This window comes from Schistocerca americana, chromosome 1 (genome assembly GCF_021461395.2).
Source record: "Schistocerca americana isolate TAMUIC-IGC-003095 chromosome 1, iqSchAmer2.1, whole genome shotgun sequence".
NCBI lineage: Eukaryota > Metazoa > Arthropoda > Insecta > Orthoptera > Acrididae > Schistocerca > Schistocerca americana.
The window spans coordinates 663,992,401-664,004,898 of NC_060119.1; positions in this window are offsets into that span (position 1 = coordinate 663,992,401).

A 12,498-nucleotide genomic window follows, 5' to 3' on the forward strand; every position below is an offset into this window, starting at 1 on the left:
GAGAAATAGTAAAGATGGGGGAAGTGTTATGCTAATCCACAACAATATAAATGGAAACTGTGTACATAGTCTTGATTTACGCAAAAAAGATAATATTGAAAATGTAATAGAAGTAACAGGGCAGAAAATAAATTTAGGTACTTGTCCACTGTACATCTTGAACATCTACAGATCAGTAAAAGATTGTATAGCCACTTTATCAGAAATTATTGGAGAACTCTTGCATATCATTCTAAAAAAACTTCATGCTTATTCACTATGTGATCTCAACAGTTATACATTAAAAGATACAAAGGACAGTAGGAAACTCCTTAACACAATCAAAACATGTGGCTGAAACAAGGAAATATCAAAACCAACACGCACAACTGCAAACATCTGTACACAGATAGATAATATACTCACAAATCTATGCGATTTTCAGTACAAAAGGGAAGCTATAGAAACAGCCTTGTCAGATCATGATGCAATAAAAATATCCTTAAATTATTCCACCACAAAAGAAAGGGTACCAAAAACAACATGGGAGAGTAGGAATGTAAATGAACAAAAACTTAACAGCCCTTAAGCATAATCTTAGAAATGAAGGACGGGAAATGTCGGAAAAAGATTTCACACTGGATCAGAAAGTAACATACTTCATAAATGTCTCTTCTTATTACTTTCTAATAACATGCCCAATAACAAGGGCCAGTAGCAAAGTCACCAACAAAACTGGATAACAAAAGGTCAAGGTCACTAGAGACAAAATAAAAATATTTCACAGGATGTATAAAACCAGTAATGATGAAAAATTTTAAATGTATTACAGAAAATACAAAAAAATATGTGCCAATGTACTGCATGCAGCCAAACAACAAGAAGCAAAAACCTACATAAGTAATGCTGACAATAAAAGCAAGGCTTGCTGGTCTTATAAACGCAAAACATATACAATCAAATATGTCTGCTTGTGTCTGTATGTGTGGATGGATATGTGTGTATGTGCGAGTGTATACCTGTCCTTTTTTCCCCCCAAGGTAAGTCTTTCCGCTCACGGGATTGGAATGACTCCTTACCCTCTCCCTTAAAACCCACATCCTTTCGTCTTTCCCTCTCCTTCCCTCTTTCCTGATGAGGCAACCGTTGGTTGCGAAAGCTAGAATTTTGTGTGTATGTTTGTGTGTGTCTGTGTGTGTGTCTATATATATATATATATTTAAAAAAAAAAGATGATGTGACTTACCATACGAAAGTGCTAGCAGGTCGATAGATACACAAACAAACACATACATACACACAAAATTCAAGCTTTCGCAACCAATGGTTGCTTCGTCAGGAAAGAGGGAAGGAGAGGGAAAGATGAAAGGATGTGGGTTTTAAGGGAGAGGGTAAGGAGTCATTCCAATACCCGGAGCGGAAAGACTTACCTTAGGGGGAAAAAAGGACAGGTATACACTCGCACACACACACATATCCATCCGCACATACACAAACACAAGCAGACATTTGTAAAGACAAAGAGTTTGGGCAGAGATGTCAGTCGAGGCGGAAGACAGAGGCAAAGATGTTGTTGAAAGACAGGTGAGGTATGAGCGACAGCAAATTGAAATTAGAAATTAGCGGAGATTGAGGCCTGGCGGATAATGAGAAGAGAGGATATGCTGAAGGGCAAGTTCCCATCTCCGGAGTTCTGACAGGTTGGTGTTAGTGGGAAGTATCCAGATAACCCGGACAGTGTAACACCGTGCCAAGATGTGCTGGCCGTGCACCAAGGCATGTTTAGCCACAGGGTGATCCTCATTACCAACAAACACTGTCTGCCTGTGTCCATTCATGCGAATGGACAGTTTGTTGCTGGTCATTCCCACATAGAAAGCTTCACAGTGTAGGCAGGTCAGTTGGTAAATCACGTGGGTGCTTTCACAGGTGGCTCTGCCTTTGATCGTGTACACCTTCCGGGATACAGGACTGGAGTAGGTGGTGGTGGGAGGGTGCATGGAACAGGTTTTACACCGGGGGCAGTTACAAGGGTAGGAGCCAGAGGGTAGGGAAGGTGGTTTGGGGATTTCATAGCGATGAACTAAGAGGTTACGAAGGTTAGGTGGATGGCGGAAAGACACTCTTGGTGGAGTGGGGAGGATTTCATGAAGGATGGATCTCATTTCAGGGCAGGATTTGAGGAAGTCATATCCCTGCTGGAGAGCCACATTCAGAGTCTGATCCAGTCCTGGAAAGTATCCTGTCACAAGTGGGGCACTTTTGGGGCTCTTCTGTGGGAGGTTCTGGGTTTGAGGAGATGAGGAAGTGGCTCTGGTTATTTGCTTCTGTACCGTGTTGGGAGGGTAGTTGCGGAATGCGAAAGCTGTTTTCAGGAACTCCGGAGATGGGAACTTGCCCTTCAGCATATGCTCTCTTCTCGTTATCCGCCTGGCCTCAATCTCCGTTAATTTCTAATTTCAATTTGCCGCCGCTCATACCTCACCTGTCTTTCAACAACATCTTTGCCTCTGTACTTCCGCCTTGACTGACATCTCTGCACAAATTCTTTGCCTTTACAAATGTCTGCTTGTGTGTGTGTGTGTGTGTGTGTGTGTGTGTGTCTATATATATATATATACCTGTCCTTTTTTCCCCCTAAGGTAAGTCTTTCCGCTCCCGGGATTGGAATGACTCCTTACCCTCTCCCTTAAAACCCACATCCTTTCATCTTTCCCTCTTTCCTGACGAAGCAACCGTTGGTTGCGAAAGCTTGAATTTTGTGTGTATGTTTGTGTGTCTATCGACCTGCCAGCACTTTCGTTTGGTAAGTCACATCATCTTTGTTTTTAGGTATATTTTTCCCACGTGGAATGTTTCCCTCTATTATATATATATATATATATATATATATATATATATATATATATATATATATATATATATGTGTGTGTGTGTGTGTGTGTGTGTGTGTGTGTGTGTGTGTGTGTGTGTGAGCGCGCCTATATATAGATATATATACACACACAGTATAGATGATGTAAGAAAATGTATACAGTCATAATTTGCAAAATGCTAGTTATTAAGCATATTATACTACTTACTACTTCAATTCTTGTGATACAAATTTGACTTGATCTATACAATGTATGTTGTCTAGGGATCCAATAAAATAAATAAATAACATAAATCTACATCTACATCCATACTTCACAAACCACAGTGAAATGCATGTGCATAGATCACATGAAGAATGAATAAATGTCTCTGTGTGTTTAGTTTAGCTTAGTTTATTTTATTAACATTCTTTGCATCACTTACATGATATAGGAATTACTGTAGTACTGTACACCACATGCATAGCACAGTTGTACAAATTGATATAATGAATATGAAATTAATGTTTGGAGTGTATTAAAAAATGATGCCAAGAACTAATGCAATGGTCTTATACACGCTCTCTGACCAAGTGAATAATTGAAATATGTGAAATACACTCCAAGAAACATATTTATTGCATCATTTATAGTCAAAAGAGTATATAACCAAAATATGAAATTAACAATGAGTACAGCACGATTGAAATGACAATGAAGAGAATACAAGTGTTCGTTAGTGATTTAGGGATTCAAAATATTCCTCTGTCTTATAAGAACATTTCTTTAACAAGTAATGTTTTGATTCTGATTTAATTTTCCCTCTCCTTTGATTCGTCAATGGCCTTGCCGCAGTGAAAACACAGGCTCCCGTCTGATCACCGAAGTTAAGCACTGTCGGGCGTGGCTGGCACTTGGATGGGTGATCATCTGAACCGCCATGCGCTGTAGCCATTTTTTGGGGGGCACTCAGCCTCGTGATGCCAACTGAGGAGCTACTCGACCGAACAGCAATGGCTCTGGCCAAAGAAAACCATCATAACAGCTGGCAGAGCAGTGTGCTGACTACTCGCCTCTCCTAGTCGCATCCTCAGCTGACGATGACATGGCAGTTGGATGGTCCTCATGGGCCACTTGTAGCCTGAAGATGGAGTGCTTCTTTGATTCCCTTGATGCAAATTGACAGAGCATTATATAGCTTTATTCCATAATGGCTCACATGTTTTTTAAGTTTTTTTTTATTTTTCTTGCTCTTTCTACAGACAGATTCTTACTGTTACATGTGTTGTATGAAAATCTCATTTTATACATAAATTACTCAAGTCTCCTCCCCCCCCCCTCTTCCCCCAGGACCGTGGACCTTGCAGTCGGTGGGGAGACTTGTATTCCTCAGCGATACAGACAGCAGTATCATAGGTGCAACCACAACAGAGAGGTACCAGTTGAGAGGCCTGACAAATGTGTGATTCCTGAAGAGGGGCAGGTGTCTGTTTGGTAACTGCAGGGTCAACAGTGATGATTGACTGTAATATCAATCAAAACAGCCTTGCTGTGCTGGTACTGTGAAAGCCGAAAACAAGGGGAAGCTGCAGCCATAATTTTTTCCAAAGGGTTGCAACTCTACTCAATGGTTAAATGATGATGGCATGCTCTTGGGTAATATATTTCAGAGGTAAAATAGTCCCCCATTCAGATCTCCAGGCAGAGACTACTTAGGCAGATGTCATCATCAGGAGAAACAAAACTGGTGTTCTATAGACTGGAGCATGGAATGTTAGATCCCTCAATCAGGAAGTTAGGTTAGAAAACTTAAAAAGAGAAGTGGATATGTTATAGTTAAATATTGTAGGAAGTAGTGATGTTCGGTGACACGTGAAACAGGACTAATGGTCAGGTGAAAATAGGGTTATAAACTGAAAATGAAATAGTAGTAACCAGGAGTAGGTTTAATAATGAACACGAAAATAGGAATGCAGGTAAGCTAATATGAACAGCGTAGTGAATGCATTATTGTAGCCAAAATAGACAAAGTACACACCCGCCACAGCAGTACAAGTTTATTTGACACCTAGCTCCACAGATGATGAAGACATTGAAGAAATATATGATGAGATAAAAGAAATTATGCAAATAATTCAGGGAAATGAAAATTTAATCATAATGGGGTACTGGAATTCAACAGTAGCAAAAAGAAGAGAACAAAAAATTATAGGTGAATATGGACTGGACTAAAGGAAAGAAAGAGGAAGCAGTCTGGTAGAATATTTTCCAGAGAACAATTTAATTATTGCTAATATCTGTTTTAAGAGTCATGAAATACAGTTGTACACACAGAAGAGACACTGGAAGGATTTGGATTGATTATATAATGGTAAGACAGAGATTTAGGAACCAGATTTTAACTTGTAAGACATTTCCAGGGACAGGTGTGGACTGACCACAATTTATTGTTTATGAACTGTAGACTGGAACTGAAGAAATTGCAAAAAGGTAAGAAATTAATGAGATGGGACCTGGATAATTTGAAAAAACCAGAAGTTGTTGACAGCTTCCGAGGGAGCATTAGGTAATGACTGGCACAAATGAGGAAAAGGAACACAGTAGAAGATGAACAGGTAGCTTTGAGAGATGAAATAGTGAAGGCAGCACAGGAGCAAATAGGTAAAATGCCACAGCATAGTAGAAATCATTGGATAACACAGGAGGTACTGAATTTAAGTAATGAAAGGAGAAAATGTAAAACTGCAATAAATAAAGCAAGCAAAAGGGAATACAAACATCTAAACAGTAAGATTGGCACGAAATATAAAATGGCTAAGCAGGAATGGCTAGAGGACAAATGTATGGCTTTAGAAGCATATATGACTAGGGGAAAGGTAGACACCACCTACAGATAAATTAAAGAGGTATTTGGAGAAAAGAGCAGCAGCTGTATGAACATCAAGAACTCAGAAGACCAGTCCAAGCAAAGAAAGAAATGCTGAAAGGTGGAAGTAGTATATAAAGGGTCTATACAATGGAGATGAACTTGCAAGCAGTATTATAGAAAGAGAAGAGGATGTAGATGAGGATGAGAGGGGAGATATGATACTGCGAGAAGAATTTGACAGAGCACTGAAAGACCTAAGTCGAAACAAGGCCCCAGGAGTAGACAACATTCTATTAAAACTACATATAGCATTGGGAGAGGCAAAACTCTTTCATCTGGTGTGCAATATGTATGAAACAGATAAAATACCCTCAGACTTCAGGAAGAATGTAATAATTCCAATTCCAAAGAAAGTAGGTGCAAAATACTAACACAAATTCCTTACAGAAGAATGGAAAAACTGATAGAAACCAAAGAAATTCAGGAACACATGATGCAATCTCACCCTTCGACTTATCTTAGAAGACAAGTTAAGGAAAGGAAAGCCTATGTTTATAGCATTTTCAGACTTAAAGAAAGCTTTTAACAATGTTGACTGGAATACACTCTTCAAAATTCTGAAGTTGACACAGGGATAAAAAGGCTATTCACAACTTGTACAGAAACCAGAGGCAGTTGTAAGAGTCAAGGGGCATGAAAGGGAAGCATTGGTTGAGATGGGTTTGAGACAGGGTTGACGCCTGTCCCCAATGTTATTCAATCTGCATGTACAACAAGCAGCTAAGGGAACCAAAGAAAAATTTGAAGTAGGAATTAAAGTCCACGGAGAAGAAATAAAAACCTTGAGGTTTGCTGATGACATTGTAATTCTGTCAGAGACAGCAGAGGACTTGGAAGAGCAGTTGAATGAATGGTATGGACAGTGTCTTGAAAAGAGGACATAAGATGATCAACAACAAAAGCAAAATAAGGATAATGGAATGAAGTCAAATTAAAGCATGTGATGCTGACGAAATTAGATTAGGAAAGAAGACACTTTAAGATGTAGATAAGTTTTATTATTCGAGCAGAAAAATAACTAATGATGCGCAAAACAGGGAGGATATAAAATATAGACTGGCAATGGCAAGAAATGTATTTCTGAAGAAGAGAAATTTGTTAACATCGAATACAGATTTAAGTGCCTTGAAGTCTTTGGTGAAAGTATTTTTATGGAGTGCAGCCATGTATGGAAGTGAAACATGGATGATAAATAGCTTAGGCAAGAAGAGAATAGAAACTTTTTAAATGTGGTGCTACAGAATAATGTTGAAGATTTGGTGGGTAAATCACATAACTAATTAGCAGGTACTGAATAGAATTGGGGAGAAAAGAAATCTGTGGCACACTCTGATTAGCAGAAGAGATCAGTTGATAGGATGCATTCAGAGACATCAAGGGATCACCAATTTAGTACTGCAGAGAAGTGTGGGGAGTAAAAATCATAGAGAGAGACAAAGAGGTGAATACAGAAAGTAGATTCAGAAGGATGTAGGTTGCAGTAGTTATTTGGAGATGAAGAGACTTGCACAGGATAGAGTAGCATGGAGAGCTGCATCAAACCAGTCTTGAGACTGAAGACCATGACAATAACTACTACTCAGGTATGTTCAAATTGCTCTGAGCACTACTGGACTTAACTTCTGAGGTCATCAGTCTCAGGTATGTTTTTGTATACAGTACACTTTTGGATATGTACAAAAATGGCACTGTAAATATTTTTAACTGGCCTGGAGTGTGTTTGTGGAGAGCTGTGTGCAATACAAAATTCTCATGGCTATTATCTGTAATTTCTCTCAAGCGAGATTTTGTTTCACCAAGAACATTATTCCATAAGGTACAGCAGAATGGAAATATTTGTTCTGTAATTAGTCTTGTCCTCAGATTAATATTGGAAAGAATTACTCAGTTAATGATGAGGAAATGTACCATGAAACACTGCATTTGACTGGTGTACATAAGATCACAAAAAGCCAGAGCAACAAGAAAAATAAAACCATTATAAAACCAATATTTGATGGTGAAAACAACAACAGCAGTAGCAGTGGTGATGGTATTGACATTTACCATAAAGTAGTGAACAATCTCCTGCTGAGAGAGAGAGGTGTCATCAAATAAGTATGGAGACAGACAAATAAGTATGGAGACAGTCGTTTGAGAACTGCACAAACCACCATGCAAAACGTACCCTTGTGGGCGTGTTATGAGAAAACATTCTGTTTGAAGCCACCTACATAGGGAGAAATGATCATCACAATAAAATAAGAGAAATCAGGGATTGCACAGAAAAATTTAAGTGCTCATTTTTCCCGCACACTGTTCAAGAATGGAACGATATAGAGACAGCTTGAAGGTGGTTCATTGAACCCTCTGTCAGGCACTTTATTGTGAATTGCAGAGTAGTCACATAGATGTAGATGATTAAAAGTTTGGATGACTTACGGCAGGCTGATCTTGTAGATATGAGAGAATATTCACATGAGAATAATGGATTCAAATATACTTTAATGGTTATTGGTACTCCTAATTTGCATGAGCATTACCTGTTAAAACAGAAATGGGGAGAAATGTTGTGGACATATTTGAGCATTTGCTGCAGACAGGGACAAATCGTCACCCAGGCAACCTCCAAACAGATCACGGTGGAGAGTTTTACAATAGATATTTCAAGACTGTGATGCAACGGTATGGAATACATCACTACTCAAAATTAACCCACCTGAAGGTGAGTATTGTGGAATATCTGAAGAGAACAATAAATTGTCAAATGTGGATGCATTTTAATCTTCGTGGCTCATACAAATGGACAGATATCCTCCCAGAAATAATTGCTCAGTATAATAGAGCCAAACATAGCAATAAAAATGAGACCAATTTATGTTCATGTTAATAGAGTGATCACGTTAAAATGCTGGATCCACATAAACAGAAATCTAATGTAGGTGATTTGCTAAGTATCTCAAAATACAAGTTGGCATTTGAGAAATCATACCCACCAAACTGGTCCTCAGAGATATTTACAGTTTCAGAGGTGCAAAGGATGAATCCTAGAACTTATATCTTGAAGGACAGTAAAAGTGAAAAAATTGCAAGTTGCTTCTACACCAAGGAGCTGCAGAGCACTCAGAACCGGATGTGTTTCTCATAAAGTCATATGACATTGGGGAAACAGAGCACTAGTTAAATGGTTTGGTTTTCCTGCAGCACAAAACAGCTGGATTGACATTGTTAATTTGCTATATAATGGGGTGCACAGAGCACAACCAGCACAGTAGCATAACATGTGTACAAGGAGATGCATTAAAGGAGGTGGTGGTTTCTATACAAACTGCCAGTGAAATTACACTTTCCGGGATATAACTAGTGTGAACCTGGAACAAAGCTTCAGAAATGCTTGGCATCGGATGATAAGGGGGTTAATGAGCTCAATTACTCATGTATCGAACACAACATTGCATATGCTGTAAATAAAGATCTCCCAAGTCACCACATTGCAGATAGGATTTTAGCTGATAAGGCTAAGGTGATATGCAGAAGAAAGGACATTGGTGTAGGTCAATGCACTGCAGCATTTGTAGTTGATAAAACCTTGCATGGAAAAATTAAGTTGGGATTAGGAGTGATGAATTTCAAGTGAGTTATGAATGCTGCATGTTGTGCACTAAACAAGAAGAAGAAGAGTGGGAAGCAGAGCTGTTTGAATAACTGTATCCTGACAGTGATGTATGCAACTAAAAGTGCTCTGAAGCAGAAGGATGCAGGAAGAAGAAAAAGATGATTGGTTAAAGCACCTCGAATTCTACCTGTGCCCAAGAGGTCTGGTGGTTTTCTTCCATTCCTCATCCCAGCCATCTCCACTCTCTCACTGTGGTTCCACTGGCTGGTGGTGATGCGGCTATTGGCAGAACAGTCAAGAATGCGCAAAACTCCCAGTAACAGCTAGAAGAAGCAAGAAGACATAACCACTTGATGGAAGCCGCAGCCATCAGAAAAGGACTATACCTGAATCGATTGTCAGCCAGGCATTTGCATTGGAAGGAGTTCTCGCATGCGTCGGTGTTCCACAAGGGTTTACAGAGTAAATGCTGCTTTGTTTGCAGTTATTGTAATTGTCTTTTGAAATTCCATCAAGGTCATCATCTCACTTGCACCTAGTTCTTTATGGTTTTTCCACAAAAAAATCATTGTTTGTATGTGAGGATGTAAGAGTTACACCACTTGTGGTTTCACATCATTCACACTGATGAAAGCTCGTCACCACATATTTAGCCTACAGATCACATCAGGATCACAAGTGAAGCCAGAACATGTGGGTATCTCTGCTTACATGTCAGTTAAGCAGTGAACCACATCTGTGCACTATGTTCAAGATGTAGGCTATGGTAACAGCATGGTGACGAACTTCATAAAATATACTTTTGCTGTAAACAAATTTATTCTACACAAAAGAGTAAATGAACACACAACAAAATAAATTCTGATTAGAATGTCTATGACTTGGTTATGATGGTAATGGTGCTGCACTGTATTTCTACTCAAACACTGTCCTCGAGGGTACGCACTACTCTGTGACGAGCGCATTGGCCGATTGCGTGACCATGGGAGAACAATGGGCACATGTCCAGTAATACCTTCGGTATTCCTTCCCTCCTCATGGGAGGCAGTGTAATATTAGTAATTTTCGCCTCACAAACATTAATATACGCTCAATAGTAAACGCCTGATGGCCTAAAGTTATCGAACAATTGTAAAGTAAAAGAAATGAATCATCGCATAGCAGCGACAGAATCTATTATTCTTTATCTTTGCCGTTCTTGCGCAGTGCCAGTAAATCTCTATGTACATGTATCGATTAATGGTATAAAAAAGAATTCTGTTGTTTCAAGACAAATGAGGCTTTTGGCGCCTCACCTTTTACTGTTTGTATTCCATGAGAGGCGGACGCGGACTTGCTGCGTTCCACAACTGTATTTTATATTTGATGTGAAGATACTGAGTGAATATGCTAATTGTTATTTTTTCCAATCAGAAAAGATGTAGTTTCTTGTAACTGATATCGAACAGACAGCATCAAGAGGACATTTTGACTGTTATGTATAAAGTATTTAACCACAATGGTCATCTATTGTAATTTAATATGAAAAGGTACGTAGCATTAAAAAAAAAACGTGTGTTAAAGATAAGTGTGCTTATTTTCGTAAATTAACCTTGATGAGTCCATCTCCTTATTTACTTAACTGTTAATTATTTTGTGTTACTTCATCATCAGAAATTACGATCACGCTGATGGGACGAACGCAGCATGAGGCAGAAGGAACATTATCGTTTTCCTATTATTTCTGAACCAACTTTTTTTTTAATTGTGTAGTGTTGCATTTCATTTAAAGTCTATAAATCTTCTGGTCCCTTAGTGTTGATCCGGGTATGACTACATCGCGACTATAAAAATGCACAGAAATGATAATGTTTCTTCTGAGCGATCTCAAATATATATATATCAATATGCTGCTCTTATTCAGGTATTTAATGGTCAACGTATGTTATTATAATAGCGTAATAAATCCCTGATTCTGTTGCCAAGTGGCCCACCAAAATATTCACTTTTTCGACATTAAAAAAAAAGTAACAGTTCTTTTTATTTTCGTCCCCCAAGAACAACGCTACAATGTCCAGTACACTCAACAGTTGGCGAATGCTGCCCTATCTGGCGTTGGCATGACCATTTAAAGTTAATGGTGCCCTTTGGCTTACTCTTATCAGCTGTCTGTCTCTGAAATTGACATCCCAGCCAAATGTTATTCTCAAGAAATAAAATGCCTACAAGTACTTCATGTATTGGCAACCACTATCAGATAATCTTTAATAAAAATAAAGGAATATGCTTTTTTTCAAAGATCAAATTAATTCAGTCTACATATCACTCTGTACAATTTGCATACGAAATATCAATACTGTGAAAGTCAATGACACCATTAGTTTCACTGTCTTTCAGTGGCGGCCACTGAGACATTCCGTTGGCAACGCCAAAAAATCTTAGTTTGGTAGTATCGAACGTATTAAGGAATTTTGTCAATAATTCATACATTTCATAAGACATTATATCAAACAAAACGTACAGGGAAATAGAAATAAACACCCATTACAACAGCGCCGTTCTTATGCATAAAATGTAACACAAACTCCGAAAATCTCTCTCACACACACAAATGCATGCGCGCACACACATATCACAGCACAATTATTTGCTGCTCACAGGGTATGTGCAGACACGTTTATGTGGCAGTCGTACGTAGGGATGTTTTTATGTATGGTTACGTAAGATACCATACCGGTGGAGATCAAGCCTGAACGTTAACAACACTGCCAACCTCAGCCAACAATTGCACTCTAGCAGCTACCGAATGATTTGTGTGCTCTGCTTTGCTTTCTGTTGTGCTTGCTGGTTGTTTCCTATTCTTATTTTGATATGAGTGCAGAGAGCAATCTTGCTCTGTCACAGGTTTTGAACAGGACTTCCACAACACCAGATAGAATCAGCCGTCCATATGTCCATTATTACGTTGGCTCTGCCATCTCAATAGCACAGAATACAGATGTAGGCTGCCAGCCCTGTAGAGGGAGACGTGGCTTGTTCCCCCACTCTGTTCTTCTACCCTCGACAGCCAAAACTCCTCGTTTGTTTTACGTTCATGGCCGACTGCCATAAAATTGTCTGCTACAACATGAGTGCCAGTACGACAAATAATAGAGCTTTTA